This window comes from Chiloscyllium punctatum, chromosome 38, assembly GCF_047496795.1.
Source record: "Chiloscyllium punctatum isolate Juve2018m chromosome 38, sChiPun1.3, whole genome shotgun sequence".
Lineage (NCBI taxonomy): Eukaryota > Metazoa > Chordata > Chondrichthyes > Orectolobiformes > Hemiscylliidae > Chiloscyllium > Chiloscyllium punctatum.
In genome coordinates this window covers 31,757,830-31,776,734 of record NC_092776.1, presented here as the reverse complement: position 1 = coordinate 31,776,734, position 18,905 = coordinate 31,757,830, and the positions used below count along the sequence as shown (strand labels likewise).

The following is an 18,905-nucleotide window of genomic DNA, read 5'->3' as shown; positions in this document are numbered from 1 at the left end:
GGAACAAGATATTATTAGGTGCAGTCAAATTCTACCACCAGTTCAATAGTCTCTTGAGACTGTATTTTTGGCTGGGTAAGGATCTATTTGCCATACAGGCTGTCCAATGAAGGTTCGCAGAACTCAAATGGGAAGGTGGAGTTATCCTATGAGGGACTAGGCCTATATTCTGAAGAATTTAGAAGAATGAGAGGTGATTTAATAGAAGCATATGAAACATTTTTCAGATTAGATTACTTACAGAGTGGAAACAGACCCTTCGGCCCAACAAGTCCACACCGACCCACTGAAGCGAAACCCACCCAGATCCATTCCCCCCTTCATCTAACACTACAAGCAATTTAGCATGGCCAATTCACCTAACCTGCACATTTTTGGATTGTGGGAGGAAACCCACGCAGACATGGGGAGAATGTACAAACTCCACATAAAGAGTCACCTGAGACAGGAATTGAACCCAGGTCTCTAATGCTGTGAAGCAGCAGTGCTAACCACTGTGCCAGCATGCCACTCAGAAATTCTTATGCGGTTTGACAGGATAAAAAGCAGGAGGGATGTTTCTCTTGGATAGGATGGTTAGAACAAGAAGACACAATCTCAGAATAAGAAGTCATCTCAGACTTGGAAGTAGAGGAATGCCTTCACTCAGAGAGTGGTGATACTTTGGACTTTACTTTAGAGGGCAATGGAGGCTCAGGCATTGAGCATATTCGATTTCCTATGTTTAGGTACATAAATGAAGATTGGTAAATTGGGAAAAGCATTATCAAGGGTTCTGGTGCCTGTGTACCACACCAGAAGATAATCGATGCATGTGGAGCAGTGCTGCATTCTCTATATTTCATGATCTGCACAAGTATTAACTGTACTGATTAAGCATGTGGTTCTGGAGGATCTATAGAGAGGCTGTATTTCTAATGGTTATCAACAATAGCCTCTATGTTTACAATTATGACCCTTCCTTATTGTCCTGGAGTTCTTTCAATTCACCACTTCCCATTTCATCCTCCTTCATTGTCTCAACTGCATCTCCACAGTCCACTTCAGAGACTGTCCTTTTGTGGTTCCTCTTCTCCCAATCTCAATGTTTCTGATGGCTGCTCTTCCCGTCCTTAAAAATCCGAATCCAGGCAGAGTCTTCAGTTGTCCTGGCCACACAGCATAATCTCCTCCAAAGTCTCTCCTCCTTACCCTCACTTTAAAAGTTTTCTCTGAACGTCTTTGAATGCTTTTTGTGGTTGTCTCTTCTAAGTAATTTGTTACCATTCTGTATACATTCAACGTGAAAAGAACTCTCTAATGAAAGATGTTGATCAGGTTAAGGCTATGTAAATGGCATGGCTGTTGAGGCGCTCCTATAGTTTTCTAGTTGAGGGCAGAAATCAACGCTTGCACTTTCCTGATCTGCATGGGTCCTGTGCCATATATTCAATCTGTGGCGAATTACATGAACTGTGGCCAACCCTGGTGCTTGCAGTCGACTTTATGCTTTACTCAATTGTTTTTAGATATGTTATGTTTGAGCAGAGGCCGTACATACTGGGGCTAGGTTTCACATCTGTCACGTATACACTGTCATGTCAAAGAAATGCCATTGCATGTATACATGTGGCCGTTTCTTTTGGCTGCTCAGCTCCTTCTGCAGACAAACACCCGTTTTTAAAAGCCAATTTTCTTTATTGTAGTAATGGGAGCTCTCTTTCACTTGGGTCACTGCGCCATCTAGCACGATAATCACGAAAGTACTCCTGATCCAAAGCCTGGGGGCTCGGGCGTGGAAGAGGGGGAGTTTCAATCTGAAAACGAATCATTTTTATAAAGCTGGCGTTTCACGTTGTTTGGAACGTTCCTACTTTGCACGGTTGGCTGGCCAACAACAGCTATTTCTTCCTTTAAGGAAAGACACAGATTCCCTACTACAGACCGTCCAGGAAGTGACAAGCCTACTTCCCTTCGCAATTTCAGCTGATCAGTAGTTGTGAGTGGACGGCTCCACATCAGGAGGAGAGGGGTTTTATTTAGAGGGAAGTGGAACAGTGCAGGAGAGGTCGGAGCGGAGGAAGGCTGCTGGCTGTCTGGACGGGAGAGTGCAGGGAAGTTCGGCAAGGTATTTGCTGAGCGAGGGGGCGAGGTGCCGCACGGAATGGGTTGGGGCAAGTTGACACAGTGGGTCCCTCCCTCTCTTGTTGCGAAGTGGAGTGGCTGTGTGCGGATATTGTTACAATGTGTAGCGTCCAAAGCTCTGATATTGAGTTTGTGACAGGGCTGAGGCAGCCTAGGCAGAAGCAGCGTGAACAACAGCTGAAACCTTTCTACTGGGGTGAACATGTCCTCAGCTTCGCACCTCCAGGAATTGTGAGGGCAAAAAAAAGACGCTCAAAGGAGCGGAAATCTGATTTGAAGAAATAACGTTGGAGTAACAAAAATATATATTTTACGTGTGTATATATAGGTATATCTAAGATCCAGCACGTCTCTGCATCCTCTTCATCCTGAAAGGATGGATGATCCTGTGGGTATTAATTTTCATGTGACTATACAGTAGTTTCATATCCAGCCCGTGCCAAAAGTAATATTTAAATAAACAAGAACGGGCAAACGCTCATATACAGTTTATGATGCCTGAACCTATTGTTCAATAGTTTTAACTTTGATTTTAAATTTATTAAGAAATCATGCGGTGGAGTTTGAGGGAGGTGGAAAGTGCTTTATTTGTTTGGAGGAGGCGCTGATTGGTATTTTTAGTGACAGCTTCAGCTTTTGGAGTCTCTGCTTCTGGCTGAATCCTTTCCAGCTCATTTAGAGCAGTTTGCCAGCGCACTGCTGGGTTGCACATGGCGAGGGCTCGATACACGAAGTCTGCCCTTGAAGGCTGCCATAGGAAGATCGTATTCCCAGCAGTACACCAATGATTTGGGGAAACGCCAGTTATCCCAGGGACTTTTCCTCCGCGTGTTTGCTTTCTCGTTGTCACATTTGTATTAAAGGGAAAGTCCTTCAAGTTTTGTTTTTTGGGGGAGGGGTGGGGAACAAGGTTCACAGGGCATGATTTCTTACACTCTGCAGCAAAACAAAACCCGTTTCGAGCAAATAATTGTCTGAATAATTACTGAGCCATCATCGTCTTGGAACAACCGTGTTTCCATCAACATTACTTTGCTCTCTGGAAAGAATCGGGTGGCAGTTAAAATATTTTATGTATTTATGTTTTGCCTGGGTAGCTTTTGCGAGCGTGTAAAATTTTAGCCTATTTGTTGATGTTCTGATACAAGTTCTTGATTTTGTTTCGTTAAACAGTTGACTGGGCTTTCTTGATGTCTCAAGACAAAGTAGAGATGATGTTTCTTTTTAACTGTGTTGACAAATGAAGGCATGACTTGCTGCCAAGATCAGCTACTGTAGTATATTTCTCCTCTACAGACTAGTGCTACAATACGTGACTGTTTGTAATTGGGAGAATGGAATGTGTAAGGTATTTTGAGGTTTAAGATTGGTGTCACATAGAGAACCCTGTACAGTATATGGTAAGTACATTTGGACGCCTTTATGAAGGCAGTTGGCAGCAGTGCGTTGTAGCATGATATTTCTAAGACATGAGTTGTACTTGTTCCCTTTTGTCACATACCACTTACAGGCATTGGCCAAAGTTCTATTTCCCCTTTTTAGAGTCTCAACAGTTTCAATGTTTGATATTTTCCAATGAAAGCATGATACTATGCCCTATTATTTTACTTTAGTACAACACTTGTTTCCTAATAGCGTTTGAGAAAGAATGGAAAAGAATTACAAATATTTGAAAGGTTTAATTCCTTTGAATTGGCAGATAGCTTGGTTATCTCGCTTCCCAGAGAGGACCCACAATGAAGAGATTGTTTTAAAAAGTCTAAGCTTGTGCAAGTTGATGCAGAGAGGCTGAGGGTTATAATTACACAATTAAATTGCAACTCGTTATCCAAGGATGGATCATTTCCATGCAAATACTTAATTCTTTAACATTTACACAGAACTCACTTACATTTCTAACACATGTTGTATCTTTGGAATGTGCCAAGCACTGTTACAGAAAATGGATTACTTTTGGGATGTAATTGTTGTTGGTTTATGGGCAAGTAATTTTGGTGACATTAGTTGAGGCAGGAATATTGGCCAAGAGACTAGAAGAACTCCTACCTTTTGATTGACAAATAATTCTACTCAACATATCATTCACCAACATTTTAGCATTCCTTCATCAAACAGACATATCAGTCTAGATTATATGCTCAAATGTTTGCATGGGGCTTGAATTCACAACCTGTGACTCAGTAGCAAAAGACTTACCAAATGAATATGCTGATATGTTACTTTGCTATATGGCATCAAGCCTCAGCTAATTTTCAAACAGCAAGAACTTTCATTTATATCCTTCCTTAATTAGGCAAAAGTGAGGACTGCAGATGCTGGAAATCAGAGTTTAGATTAGAGTGCTGCTGGAAAAGCACAGCAGGTCAGGCAGCATCTGAGATGCAGCTCCCCTTCCTTAATTAGCCCTAATCCATAAGGGGATGTAAAAGTTCCCCTCAATTCATTACATTTCTGTGTACAATATTCATTTCTTCATCCAGTTTCTAATGTTGGCCACCATCCGGTCCTCTGACTTAAGTGTTCTTTCTGAATCTTTCATCTTCTGCTGTTGACCACATTTTCCAATGGTTGTACTTTTTCCAATTTTTCACCAGCTAAAAGGCAATGAGATGGTACTCTGGCTTTCCTGTGGTTAAATTCATTTCAGTAGCATCTTTTAGCTTTGTAAAATGTTCTGAAGTGCTTCAAGAAATAACTTGAAGATTAAACTTTTACATCTCTTCATGACCTTAGGATGTCTCAACTAGCTTCACAAAAAAGGGAAACATTTCTTGAAGTTTAGTCACAGTTATACAATAATCATTTTTCAAATTTGGAAATGCTATGAACAGCAATGATCTAAATTGTCAAATAATCTTTTCTCATGTGATGTTGTTTAAGGGATACATTTTGATCATGGAACTGGGAAAAATAGCCACTTTTTTTTTGAATAGTGATATGGAATGTTTTACATCAACTTGAGAAAGCACAAAGCACCTTATCTAAAGAGAGTACCTTGAAAGTGTAATCCCTCTCTGCACAGTGCTGAGTATCAGATTATTTTGGAACAAGGAATAGTTTTAACTTTGTGAGAATCAAGTATTAAGCAATGAAACCAATATCCAAGTCTACATTCTTTTCACCAAAAGTGATTGTGCCAAATCAGTTTATGCATGATTAAGAACAATGGGTGGATTTGGGTGATGTATGAAATGAAACAAACTTGAGCACTGTCAGAATTTGATCAATGGACAAAGTTCTTGCCATTTTTCCTATGTATGCTTATTTGCATAATTTTATATATTTCAGGGGAATTCTCTAACATTGAAATGTAGTCTTAAGGCTTCCTTTTTTGAGAATTATGCAGTGTGCATTGAAAATACTTACAAATTATTAATGTGAAAATAACAAAAAGTAATTATTCCTTGTTGATCAATGCTATAAAAAGTGAAGGACCACCATTTTGATTGTGTTCCCTTGGAAAGAACTTTGGATTAAAAGAATTTGCTCTTGCATTGGGCCAGTTGCATGTTTTTATTTGTTTGCTGATTGTAATTTGGTCAGCTTTTTCATATCATTTACTTTACCTGCACTAATGACAGTGTGAGGCTGGCCAATTAATTGGGGACAAATTCGCACCAGTTTTGTCAGAGGTGATATGTACCACTGTCAAAGCTGGCACTAGAACATACCTCTGAAGATTGTGCTGTCACAGAGAAAAAGTTCAGTACCATATTTTTGTTCAAAGTTAGCCAAAGACTTGGCACATGCCAGAGGGGCTACTACTTCTGAACTACTAATTACCAGCTCAGAATCTCAACTGAAGATCTTCATCCCTGAACAAAGCAGCAATTTTTTTAAAAAAAATCTTGAATTGTGATTTTCGAATGTATGTGGCATACTATCTTTAACAATTGCACACTTGTTATGTGCAATGTTAAGTGCTGATCTAGCAAAGGACAAATTGCTTTTTAATATAAACAATAACAGTTCCTCACCCTGGTAGCTATAGACCATGATGATGCCAAATAAAATTCCTGGACTGTGCTGTGATAGTTGATTCCGGCTGGGAAGCAGTAAAGCACAATTGTTTGCAATTCCCCTCAGACAGTGAAAAGAAAATCAGTAGGAATGCCTGTTCTTGACTAATTAGCTGTAACCCCTCTCTGTGGATCTGTATCAGAAAGGAGGAGGAGGAGGAAGAAGAAGAGAGAGGAAAACAGGAGAATTTCTGCAGAGCTACTTCGAGTTTTCCAGCTACAAATCCCAATTTTCATGTTGAGTCACCGTTTAAGTACAGAAGGTTGACTAAGTCAACTGTTACCAAGTGTTGCATCATTTCTTTAAGTCTTGGTAGTCCTATGTAACTGCATGATCAGATTAAATAGGCACCATCCCTGTGTAATCTTATTTTTTTTTAGATTACTTACAGTGTGGAAACAGGCCCTTCGGCCCAACAAGTCCACACCGCCCCGCTGAAGCGCAACCAACCCATACCCCTGCATCTACCCCTTACCTAACACTACGGGCAATTTAGCATGGCCAATTCACCTGACCTGCACATCTTTGGAGTGTGGGAGGAAACCGGAGCACCCAGAGGAAACCCACGCAGACACGGGGAGAATGTGCAAGCTCCACACAGAGAGTCGCCTGAGGCGGGAATTGAACCCGGGTCTCTTGCGCTGTGAGGCAGCAGTGCTAACCACTGTAATATTGGCAAATATTTCTTTAGGATGGAGGATGTCAGGAAAAAGAATACTTTTTACTCTCATTAACATATGGGAAGTAACAACATGTTTTGGCAATGATTTGCATTGTTCATCTGCAAACACTTTTTATTTGTAATGGTTTCCATTTGTGTGTTTTCATGAACATTTACAGTAGCAATTACTTCAAAAGTGATTTATTAGAAAACCACATGTATTAATTCACTGCAAAATCTTAACTTTCTTGGGATAAGAAACCATCTTGCTAGATTTAAACATGATTTGGTCATGTCACAGTTACTGTTGCTTTGTCACTGTCAGGTAAGCAAACCCAAAGTTGAACAAAGACTTGCAGGTGCCCTGCAGGCAATTCCAAAGGGTGAGTTCATGGCAGTTTCTGTTAAACATTTGTTCCTAACTGAGAATTTATTTCAGAATGTTAGCAGAAAATTTTAAAGTTTTTTTTTGTTTGAAACATTAATAAGATTGGATAACACAATTATACATGGATTGGATCTGCCCACATAAGTGTCTTCTACACTGAGCACTGCTAAATTGTACTTATTGATGTCTAAAAGCAGGGACTGTCAGCAAAATCATTAATAAGATATACTATTCACAGATATGTGATGATTTCTTGTGTCTTTTAAAAAAAATCTTCCTTGTTCATTGAGTATTGAATAATTTCTTAGAATTTTGGGGTATTTTATAGGAATTTTTCCCCTTCCTATATTAGTCTTTTTGAATTTGCATACAAAATAGTAAAGCACATTTTATAAAAAGTGATTGAAAGGTAGTAATACAATCCAAATCTGCATTACAAACTTCAATAGTAATTAGTCAATTATAGGTCATTAATTCAATATGTTAAGTTACTGTGTTTGTTTTTGGCTCACCTTTACATTAAAAACAACTTGCAACACACCATTTTAATATGCTGCAATCACTATTACCAATAACATACTTTTAAAAAAATCAAATTCCAGTTAGTTGCTGAATATGAATATTATCTATTTAGTCTGTGTGCGCTTCCTGATATTTCTGCATGCTGAAATGTAGAGACATTTTGCCTCCAGCTGCACATTCACTTCCAGATCCTGGCAGACTAGCTTGATGTGGAGTTCATTATGTTTTAGAAAAGCATGCAATCTGATCCTTCAGTGGTTCATGAGGATTCTCCCACTGTCAAAATTCACCTTCATGGCAATATAAATCATATGGGCCTCATATCCAGGTAGAAACGCAGATTAGACTCCAATTCTAAACTGATCGTTGACATTTGTCATTCCTTCCTTCCAGAGAAGAAAAATCCAGGCTTCCTTTTAGTTTTTTACCTCTGTCACAAAAGCATTTTGTTGTCTATACTTTAGGGTAGATCACATTACTTTTATTTTTTAAATTAAAGACAGCTCCAAAACACACAAATATATGTTCTAATATACTACAGCCTTCATAGGGAAGGATTAATGATTTGCAACACATTATTGAGAAATAATTGTTGTTGAAACAATATATTCATGGAAAATGAATTTTCAAGCTGAGTATTTTTTTGGTGAAAACTATAGTCTACATTTCCTGTGTAACAAGATGGAGCAAGGGACACAGCCATATTTATTATGAGAATCCATGGTTTGTTACAGTTGTAATTTGAGATTTTCTATTTCATGAGATCGTGTCTTTACACTTTAATAACATGGCTTGCCAATCATCAAATTGAAGCAATCTGCCAGTTAGAAATTTGTTTCTGACCCATGTGGCCACTGAGTGAAAATAATTAGCAATGTATTGAGGCAAATGTACAATGGAACATTTTGTATTGTCTCATTTAGCTTGTGAATTACAAAACCTAAGAATTTATGAAAAGCAATCATAATACACCCTTGGTCCTAAATAAAACTGTTTCTTCATGAAAAATATTCTAGATGAATAGCTTTCCATCAAAATCACTTCAAATTAAAGAAAGCAATTTTTATAGGAGCTGATAATGCCATTTTTGGATTTTTATTGTGCTATTTTCTAAAGGATCAATGCTATCTATTACAACTTGTCTGTCAAGGCTCATTGTCTTTTTACAGTTGGAGAGCATATTGAAATCATCAGTATCATGCCATTGAATTCAGTGTCAGATTTTCATTTATTTTTTTTTGAAAAGCTAACTAATTATTGAAACAATTTTGTAAATTTCCTGGTTTACAGACACAGAAGTAAAACTGCAATCAGCAGAGAGCACAGCAGAAATGATATGGAAGTTTTGGAGATTTCCTCGGACTGAGTCTGCCTAAACAAGCTGTCTCAATAACTTTCACTAAAAAAGTCAAGTTGAGGTACAGTACTGTGCATACCTGCTCATTAATCTATTGCTTGAAACCTTTAAGCTGTCAAACTAAGGCAGACACATTAGCTTGTTCCACTCATTAACTCCTTTGTTTCATTTGCAGGTTGTGCAATGCTTTTTCAGAAATTAGTATTAATTGAAATAATGGTTAACACAGTTTTAAAAATCTGCAAATGTTTAAGAGTTGAAATAAGTAAATAAACAGTGAATTACATTTCATATTAGTCTGTAACTTATAGAAGGGGGGAATAAATCAGTTAATGTAGGGCTTCCCAAAGTAGGGGTGAAGACTCCAATTTTGGGGTCATGAGTCCTGAGACAGCAATGCAACTAAATTACAAAACCTACATTCCCACAAACCCCATCCACCCCCACCCCAACCCACAGCCTCACAGTTCTCACAGAAGGATCACACCAATTTTTGAACCTCAAAAGGTCACCATCTGAAAAGTTTCAGTAGCATTGGGTTAATGTTTTAGATATGAGATATTTCTATATAATATTGGAAACCTGGAAGTGATTCAGTCTTTGAGGTTTTGCTGCATCTTAGTCCATATCATTGAAATAGTTTGCAAGAGACATCTTATCGAATTCTACAGATGAGATTGTGGCTTTGACACATCAGGGAATATATCCTACTTATGAATTGTCTGTATGTTATATCTATATAGTTATCAGCACACGCTGGTTCTATAATGTGGTGTGGTTTGGTATGAACCAATGATTCCAAATGCACTGAAATGTCAGCCTGCATGTGCCATGAGGGTAGATGTGACATCAAAGCTCAGAGATAGATGTGAAAATGGAAAGCTTTCTTCCAACTTGTATAAGAACACAACTTAAAAGCAGAAATAGGTCATTCAGACCATTTGAATCCATTCATCATTCAGTGGGTTCATGGCTGATCTGATAATCCTTAACTCCATTTTCCTGCCTTTTCCCAATCACCCTTTATTCCCTTTACTGTTTCAAAATCTGTCTATCTGAGCTAAAGTCTTAGCCACTTTAGCCCAGATACTCTGGCCAGGATAATTTCTGTAATATAGACTGAAATTGCACATTGTAACCCTATGGAATCTGACACAGTTGACTCCATGGGAATTATCCAGGAAATTCAATTTTCTGATGTGCAGTTCCTTTGACTGAGTCCATTGCAGAGTTTCGCCATATTTAATTTGAAAACTTAGCTTAACTCCTGGATAATTATTAAACTGACCCTCTTGTCACCACTGGAACCCTCCCACATTACACCTCCCCTGACTACAACCATGACACAATCAAACCTCCACTAATCCAACCCCATTGCATTATTTGCCGTGCATCAACCACATTCCAACCCTGTCAGACACATCCAACCCCAAAACCAGCACCTTGTCTGCTACCCCGACCCCAGAAAGCTTCTCTAGCACAGAAGACGTTTAATGGTAAATGGGTAATTTTTAATCCATCCTGCTTCGAAAACAGGCTTTCTAGAATTCGATCAATAGATAGTATAACTTTTTCCTTTGCAAATTGAGCAGCATTTGACAGTGTAACACATTGCATTGCTGACTGAGTGACAAGTTAGTTTGACCTGTGATTTTCTCATACTGTCATTGCATGCAGCAAGTGCTAGTGCTGTCACTGGTGAGATGATTAAGTATTGAGCAGGAAATTGCTGCTCAATCACACTGTCCTGTTCATGCAGTCTTCAAAACAGCATAGTCTAGGAATAGGTTCTCATTCTTGATTGGAGAATGTTAGAAGGCACAAAACAGAATGAGTTAAAGAATTTTTGTGTTTTTTTTAAAAACATTGCAACTTTAGAGCTCTCAAAATGTGATTTAGTGTTGATCCTCATCTATGCCATATTAGCTGGGCTCACTATGAATAATGGAAAGAACACGAAAGGTGGCCTTCAGCATCTCTATTAGATTTTTCTGAAAACCAGTAGTTCCTATTGGAATAGGGTTGCAAATCTTACCAATGCTTAAACCTAGATTTCCAACTGATGTCACTTATTCAATTAAAACAAGTTTATGCTAATATTAAGGTAACTCTTTAAATGGATGATCTGAATATCCTTATATAGTCAAGAAACATTAGACAATTGGGAAAGTTATGAGAGAGCACTCAGCGATAACTAACTGTCGTAAGATGAAGTCCACATTCACCTCAGTGAACATTTTTGAAGTCTTTACTGAAGACAACTATATACAGAAAAAGTCTTGTCTGGAGACCCAGGTTTGAACTCCATGTGATATGTTGTCACTATGGTATGGCTCCTTTCACACATGCTGCCTAAGACAACCTTACAATAAAGTTATGTTTGCCTTTTGTGACCCCCCCCCCCCCCCCCCATTTTTGGTACCCCATTTAACCATTAGTACTTGATCATAAACATGTAATTCTTCTACCAAACTTTGAATGTAATTCTTTACTCACACTTCACCCATCCTGCAAGTCTCCTCTTGCCAACATTTCAATTTTCAACTATATTCTTAAGGTAAAAACAATGACTGCAGATGCTGAAAATCAAATACTGGATTAGTGGTGCTGGAAGAGCACAGCAGTTCAGGCAGCATCCAACGAGCAGCGAAATCAACGTTTCGGGCAAAAGCCCTTCATCAGGAATATTCCTGATGAAGGGCTTTTGCCCGAAACGTTGATTTCGCTGCTCGTTGGATGCTGCCTGAACTGCTGTGCTCTTCCAGCACCACTAATCCAGTAACTATATTCTTAACCCTACTTGAGGACAGGTGGCATGGTGTGCTCCTTGGAATGGAAAAATCTTTGGTAGATTGGAGATCCAGCCTCTGATAACAGATAAAATGCAAAGGCAGCGATATTGTCACAAGTTGGAAGCTGGTTTGGACTGGGTGGCAACATCCCTGGATCCATGGTAAGAATTACTCATTTCTTAAGTCATTGGAGACACACATGTCAACTAGTGCATACTCCTGTATGTAGATCCAGGCTCCTAGGACACCAGAAAAACATGAAGGCTTGCCATCACGACCAAGAGAAAACTTTGAAAGTGGCCCATCATCAGCAGTGGGATCTCTGGAAAACTCTTCTGCAATATTGCGATCTAGAAATCTGATGGAGGATTGGACTATAGCTGAATATACAGAATCTTCCATGTCCCTATTAGTCTTAATCTCATTTTAGAGTTTGAACCAGCAAGATGCTGAGGACTTGAATTTTGCATCTTTCTCCATGTATTTCTTCTTTGCAAGAACATAATCTTTCTGAGCTGATGACCTTCATAACGAGGGCTTGCTTTTCCAGTATGGTCTTCAATACTGTAAATGAAGATCTCTATTCTACTACTCGAGAGTTTTCTTTTTTCAGAGGGGCGATCATTGCTTGTGGATCAGAGCAAAATGTTTTCCTCAGCTAATATTTATGGTGTGCTTTGAGCTCTGAATATTTCAGTGAAAGAGAAACTTTCTCTCTCATCAGGATGTCTCTTTGATATGTCAGTTGTATAAGAATCCAGTATAAAACTCAGTTACTACTTTTCCCTGGATAGCTTTTCACCAGTTGCTAGCTATTTTCAAACCACCTCTTGGTGAACTGTTTCTGAGGTTTGAAGTTTTTTTCCTTCAGTGGTATCAAGCTCATTTTGCTTTATTTCAACGGATAGACTAATAACAATTTTGACGCTCTGAAATTTCTTTCTTGCAGGGTTGAAAATCTCTTTCAAACTAATTCTAGATATCTCCAGTCCTATGATTGCTTTACTAGTTGCATAATTCTTTTGTAGTTTCACTTGATTGAACTAGTTCAATGTCACTTTCTTGCTCCTCTGCAGTAGTTAAGCTTTCACCTCTTGGAGCAACTCCCTCTCCTGATTGTGATGGTAGTTGCTGTTGTACAGAACCAGTTGAAATTCAGCAAATGGTAGATAATTTTACTGCTGCTTTATTTCCTTGAAGAAAGGAATGGTTCTCCTTAAAAGGGACAGCTGGATTTTCAGGAACAGTGTCATCTGAATTCAAAGATACAGAAAGATCAAAGTTCCAGTCAACGAATTATTTGAGTGATGGTTTCCTGTGTTTTTTTTTGTAAACACATGCAAAATGCTATCTGGTATCTTATCATCATCTGCTTTGGCACTGTCTCTTTTCCCCATTTCTAGCTTCTGTGTTGGGAGAAATGAGGTGTTGTCTCACCATTTTGTAATGCTAGGGCTGAAGCCCCTTAGTGTTTGCCAAATAAACAATATTTAAAGCTTTGCAAATAGTCCTCTTAATAAAGACTCATGTACAAGGGCATTATTAATCTTTGTTTTCATTGAAGCAAAGTGTGGCACATGCCTGATTTCTCACTCCAATTCTCGTATTTCCCCAGGTCCAGGGATGAATGGAAAAGAGTCTGTGTGGAACTGTTTCCAGTATCCAATTTCGGTCTCCCTGCTACCTACTTTAATCTTTGTACACCAAATTTGTTGTATAGGTTTCTACTGTCAGGGAATTATTTCCTGTTGTGGTCCTGCCGCATCCCCAGGAACTGTTCATAGTTTAACACTTTTGCATGCCTTGTTGCTGTGGCCTGTGTTTAGTTTTCCAGATAGTACTGGTTTCTCCTCTCCACTCATGGCTCTCTATATAAACTGGTTGATATGGTAGAAAGTCTTTGTGGTTTGGACTATGCCTTGTTACGTTGCATGCTTGCTGGCAGTGTATTTTCTGAGTGTTAATCTCTTCCCCATCTCTGTATGCACATTTGATTTCTGTAATACTTTACTCACACAATTGATTTCTTCTTGTTACTTACCACATTCTCTGCTGTGGGGCTTCTCGTACACTCTTTTTTTTTTCAGGTTCTATGCAGTTTTGCCATTCCATGGTTTGGTGTTTAGGTACATGTTGAAATCCATTGTTATTCAGCCCCTATCACTGCTGAGCTTCACTTTGGGTATTTCCTCCACTTCTGAGATTAGATTGTTGGGTTAACCTGAATTTATTCCTTTGCAATGTACCATTACTGGGCTTCATTTTAGACCCTTAACACCTGCCTCTGGTTCCAGAAAAATGAAGTCCATGCTCAATTGTATAGTTAGCAGTCTTCATTGAATAGCATTAGATACAAAAGATGGGAAGAGAGGATGTTTTATCTGGAGCTTACAGAATTGGAGCTCCAATTCTATTTGATATAGCTCCTTTTTGCAAATGCTCAGTAGCTATCCTTAGAACAAAGGCATAGCTTATTTCATCCTATACTAACTGACTTACCCCACTTGAGTCACCATCTTCAGAAGAAGGGTCAAGGAGAAAAAAAAAAAGCTCAAAATAATACATATAATTATGATCCACTGGAAATGTTTATGAAGATATGTTAGTGCTTGTGTTGATGAAACACATGTTTATCTGACTGTAATAGTGAGAACTTTTTTGTAAATGTGCCACACTCCTTTTTAAGTTTAGCTTTGTCATAAGTTCTTCTTCATATCCTTGTGGGTATAAAATAATAAATACTATTGGTACTGATAAGTAATTCCACAGGTTATATTTTCTGTACATGTGTAGTTTTGTGTCTACTACACTTCAATCACCTTTAACTGTCACATTTGAAAAATCCAAAAGTGGCAGAAGTGAAAAATACTGACAGTTGTGACCTGTTAGCTCATCTTGACAACTTGGGTAGCTGGGATTATGAAGCAACCGATAATTTACAGAAACTTCTCTGAATAATTCAGTTTTACTAATTAATGTTACGTTAAATGTGCCCATTTAGACTGCACCTATACTGGGAATACCCGGTCAGGCAAGATTGAATACTGATCCATTTTGACAGCTAAATATCATTACAGTGTTCCAGAAAACCAACTTTCTAATAGTTGGGGGGAAGGAAAATCTAGAATGCAAAATATGGAATATAAATGGAGAACAATAACTTTGATATTCATAAGCAAAGAGACCTAATTTCTTGATAGAGATCTCTCAATCTATGTTTCTTTAGGATAACTCTAGAGATTAATGCTGAAATTTTTATTTCATCTTCACATAGTTTAAAAAAAAGCTTACTGTAAATATTTCAGGATTTCAATGATTGTTGTTGCAACCAGTTGAGGAGAAGTGAATTAGGTCCCCTCTTTCATTAGCTTCAACAAAGATTAATGTTCTTTTTAGCACACATCTATACCTCTTGTTAATAAAAATGTAATCACCTAATGTCTATTGTATTATTACAGAGGCAACTGTGAAGTGCTCTAGAGTGAAAAAGTAATTTTATTACCTCCTAAAAATGGGAAGAATTAGAAATATGTGGAAGGGATATAGTTCTAAGTCCTTTGGGTGACTTTGAGTTATTAGATTTGAACACGAGATCAGAGATGTTTAATTGATTATTTGGACTGTTAGCAATAGCAAGATTGCAGATCTACTTAAGTTCTGTGTTCATATGCTTCTGTTCACTTTATGTTTTGACTGGGTGCTTTGTCTTTGCGTCTGAAATTCTGCAGTCACAAATCCATCTTTCCTGCTCTGACAGAAGTAGTCCCTGAAAAGCAGCTGGTTTGTGTATTTCAATGTCTGAGTTCACTGTTTCCAAGTTTGATAATAGTGATATCTTTCACCTTGATTTTTGAGAGTCATCTTGCATGTGTAAGCTAAAAATAGGAGGTGAGGGTTTCTTCATGCCTGACTTGATGGTTTCAGTGACTTTTGCTGACAATGCTAACTGCAATGAAGGCTGTATTGATTGTTTCACATTGGCTTCACAAAGCTTGGCCAGCCTGTGTGGTCAGCTGATTGACTTAAAATAGTCACAACAATGTTTATTCCTTTTTTAAAAAAAAACATTTCAGTCAATGAAGGTCCCAGATTTTAAAATTAGATGATAAAATACAAATCCTGTCATTCTTACTGCATCACCATTGTGGCAATGTGCCAGAATGAATTGGGTTTAAAACAAACCCCAATGCACTGACCATTGACCTTGGACAAATGTAAATAATAGTATTTCATTCTGTAACTTGTTTACCTGTCTTACATTGATTCTGTGCCATTAACTACTCTTGTTCCTTCATTGCTCTTGCTGTTTCAAGCTTTATCTCCCTCCTTTCCACACACTCATTCTATTCCTCTGAAAGTTTGTCTTATGTTGTCTATGGTTTTGATTTCTTCTCCCATTTCTTCCTTGCTTCATTCTGTACTTCTCTCCTTCTGACCTATAAGCAGAGAGGGGGCTGAGAGAAGAGGCTCTTTTTCAATAGAGCATTGGGAAAGGACAAATTCAAAGGTAGAACACTATAGGGATCATCTTAAAAAGAAGTTTTCAAATATGCAATACAAAGCAAAATTTGAAGGATATGTTACCAATGTATATTCATACATGTGTCTTTGGAATCTGGTCCAAAGTCTAACCTCAAGACATTGTTGGTGCACACGAGACATATTGGCTAAGGATAATTAGTTTTCTTCTCTCAGTATCCTACAATTCTTTTTCTGACATACATTTTCGGGGGAAGTAGGAATCTTAACAGTCTGTTTTAATAAAAAAAATTGCACCATCAATTCCCTTTTAAGAAAAGTTCACTTCTTTTAAAGGATGTTTGGCCTTGTTCAGGTGGGGTCAGGAGATTTCAATATTGTTAACTTAACCAAAAGTCTTTGTTTAAATGTTAAATGTTGTTTACATTTGATTGGTATAATCTTTCCCATCAGTAGGGTAGATCCTCGAAAGATAGTGGCACAGTGATATTATACAATACAAAACAGTACAGGAACAGGTCCTTTGGTCCACCAAACCTGCACTGAATCCTAGTCCTTATTTAGACCTGCTATTTATTGCCCATGCATGGTTTCTATCCTTCTGTTTGCCTCACGTTCATGTGTCTGTCAATTTTCCCCCTCTCACCTTGAACCTCGACTCTCTTGTAGTTGACCTTTCCACCCTGGGAAAAGCCTCTGACTAGCCACCTTATCTTCGCCTCTTATAATTTTGTAGACCGCTACCAACGTCTATGTTTCCAGTGAAAACAGTCTGCATTTATCCAACCTGTCCTCCTAACTAACACCCTTCACACCAGGCAACATTCTGGTAAAGCAGGTCAGGCAGCATCCGAGGAGCAGGAAAATTGATGCTTCAGGCAAAAGCCCTTCATCAGGAAGCCATTCCTGATGAAGGGCTTTGGCCCGAATCGTAGAATTTTTTTTCCCCTGCTCCTCGGATGCTGTCTGACCTGCTGCGCTTTTCCAGAGCCACTCTAATCTTGACATTAATCTCCAGCATCTGCAATACCCACTTCTGCCTAACATCCTGGTTCACCTTCCATGCACCCTCTCCAAAGTACCATGTCCTGGTGGCAACCAGAACTGCATGCAATATTCTAAATGTGGCCAAAACTAAAGTTTTGTACGGCTATAACATAGCTTGCCAACTTTTATATTCAATGATTTGGAGGTGCTGGTGTTGGACTGGGGTGTACAAAGTTAAAAATCACACAACAACAGGTTACAGTCCAACAGCTTTATTGCGAAGTACAAGCTTTCTGAGCACTGATGATCACCTGATGAAGGAGCAGCGCTACGAAAGCTAGTGCTTCCAAATAAACCTGTTGGACTGTAACGTGGTGTTCTGTGATTTTTTTAACTCTATATTCGATGGCTTGGCTGACAAAGGTAAGCGTGCTGTATGCTGCCTTGACCACCTTATTCACCTGTGTGGACAGTTTTTCAGGGTTCTGTGGACCTGAACGCCCAGATTCTTCTGTATGCCAATGCTCCTAAGGGTCCTGGTATTTATTGTATAATTCACACCTGAATTTGATTAGATTAGATACACTACAGGCAATTTAGCATGGTCAATTCACCTAACCTTCACATTTTTGGATTGTGGGATGAAACCGGAGCACCTGGAGGAAACCCACGCAGACACTGGGAGAATGTGCAAACTCCACACAGAGTCGCCTGAGGCGGGAATTGAACCCGGGTCTCTGGCGCTGTGAGGCAGTAGTGCTAGCCACTGTGCCACTGTGCCGCCCACTCTTGATCTTTCAAATATTCACGAGAGAGGGAATGAGCCTATAAATTGTAGTGTTCGTGGCCAGAAGGATGCTGCTAGCATTCCTCTTTCCTTGACTGGGTTCAAAGGCCTATTTTGTTTACAGTGACAAGAAACAATCACTAGTAATAAGAAGAGGGTTTTCTCTGGACAAGATGTAGTTTGTTGCATGACTACAGTTAGGAAAAGTTATAATAGTTGGATATTGTTACTAGACTGTTGGGAGACATAGATGACATGCTTGTCCCCTTTTGAGGCCCCGAGGTAATGTCCCACATCCCACCATTATATGTTACCAGGTGGGGTGGATCTTAATGCAATCTCCAACATCAGCTCTTTCAAAACCAATATCTTGTACAATACAAACCAACTAATTACCATCCCTTCAGCTTACATTCTTCAGTGAGTTAATGTAATGTGTTATTGGCAGTGCCATCAATATTATTAAGTGACATTTATTCACCAACAACCTGTTAATTCACACTCAGTCTGGGTTTTCACACAAATCGTCAGGGCAACCTTTTTTTTGCAAAATGTGGCCCAATTTATTCTTGTGTTAATCAGTTCAACCTTCCTTTGCAGTATGTAGTAGTGCTCTCACATACCATCACTTGACATATAGATAAAAAGACAGGTAGGAACATCACCTCCACTGTCTCCTCCAATTCACATTTGCTTTGACTTGAGACATAAACTGCCAGTCTATAATCAGCAGGTCAAAATTCTGATTTTTTTTTAAACCTGTTACTATCATAGTAACATTATCATCA

At 38.7% G+C, this 18,905-nt stretch overlaps 1 protein-coding gene across 8 annotated transcripts in view; it reads left to right on the top strand.

Annotated features, from left to right (window-relative positions):
• The window catches only part of fam53b (family with sequence similarity 53 member B), a 160,694-nt gene that overhangs the window by 34,484 nt on the left and 107,305 nt on the right, over window positions 1-18,905 (top strand). For 4 of the 8 annotated variants that reach the window (XM_072557537.1, XM_072557530.1, XM_072557531.1 and 1 more), the window contains exons 1-2: window positions 2,267-2,512; window positions 9,006-9,133. The gene's annotated coding sequence lies outside the window, so the exon portion shown is untranslated. Of the gene's footprint in view, window positions 1-1,836; window positions 2,108-2,266; window positions 2,513-9,005; window positions 9,134-18,905 lie in introns of those variants that run through there. The other 4 variants (XM_072557536.1, XM_072557538.1, XM_072557534.1 and 1 more) reach the window with 2 other exon arrangements.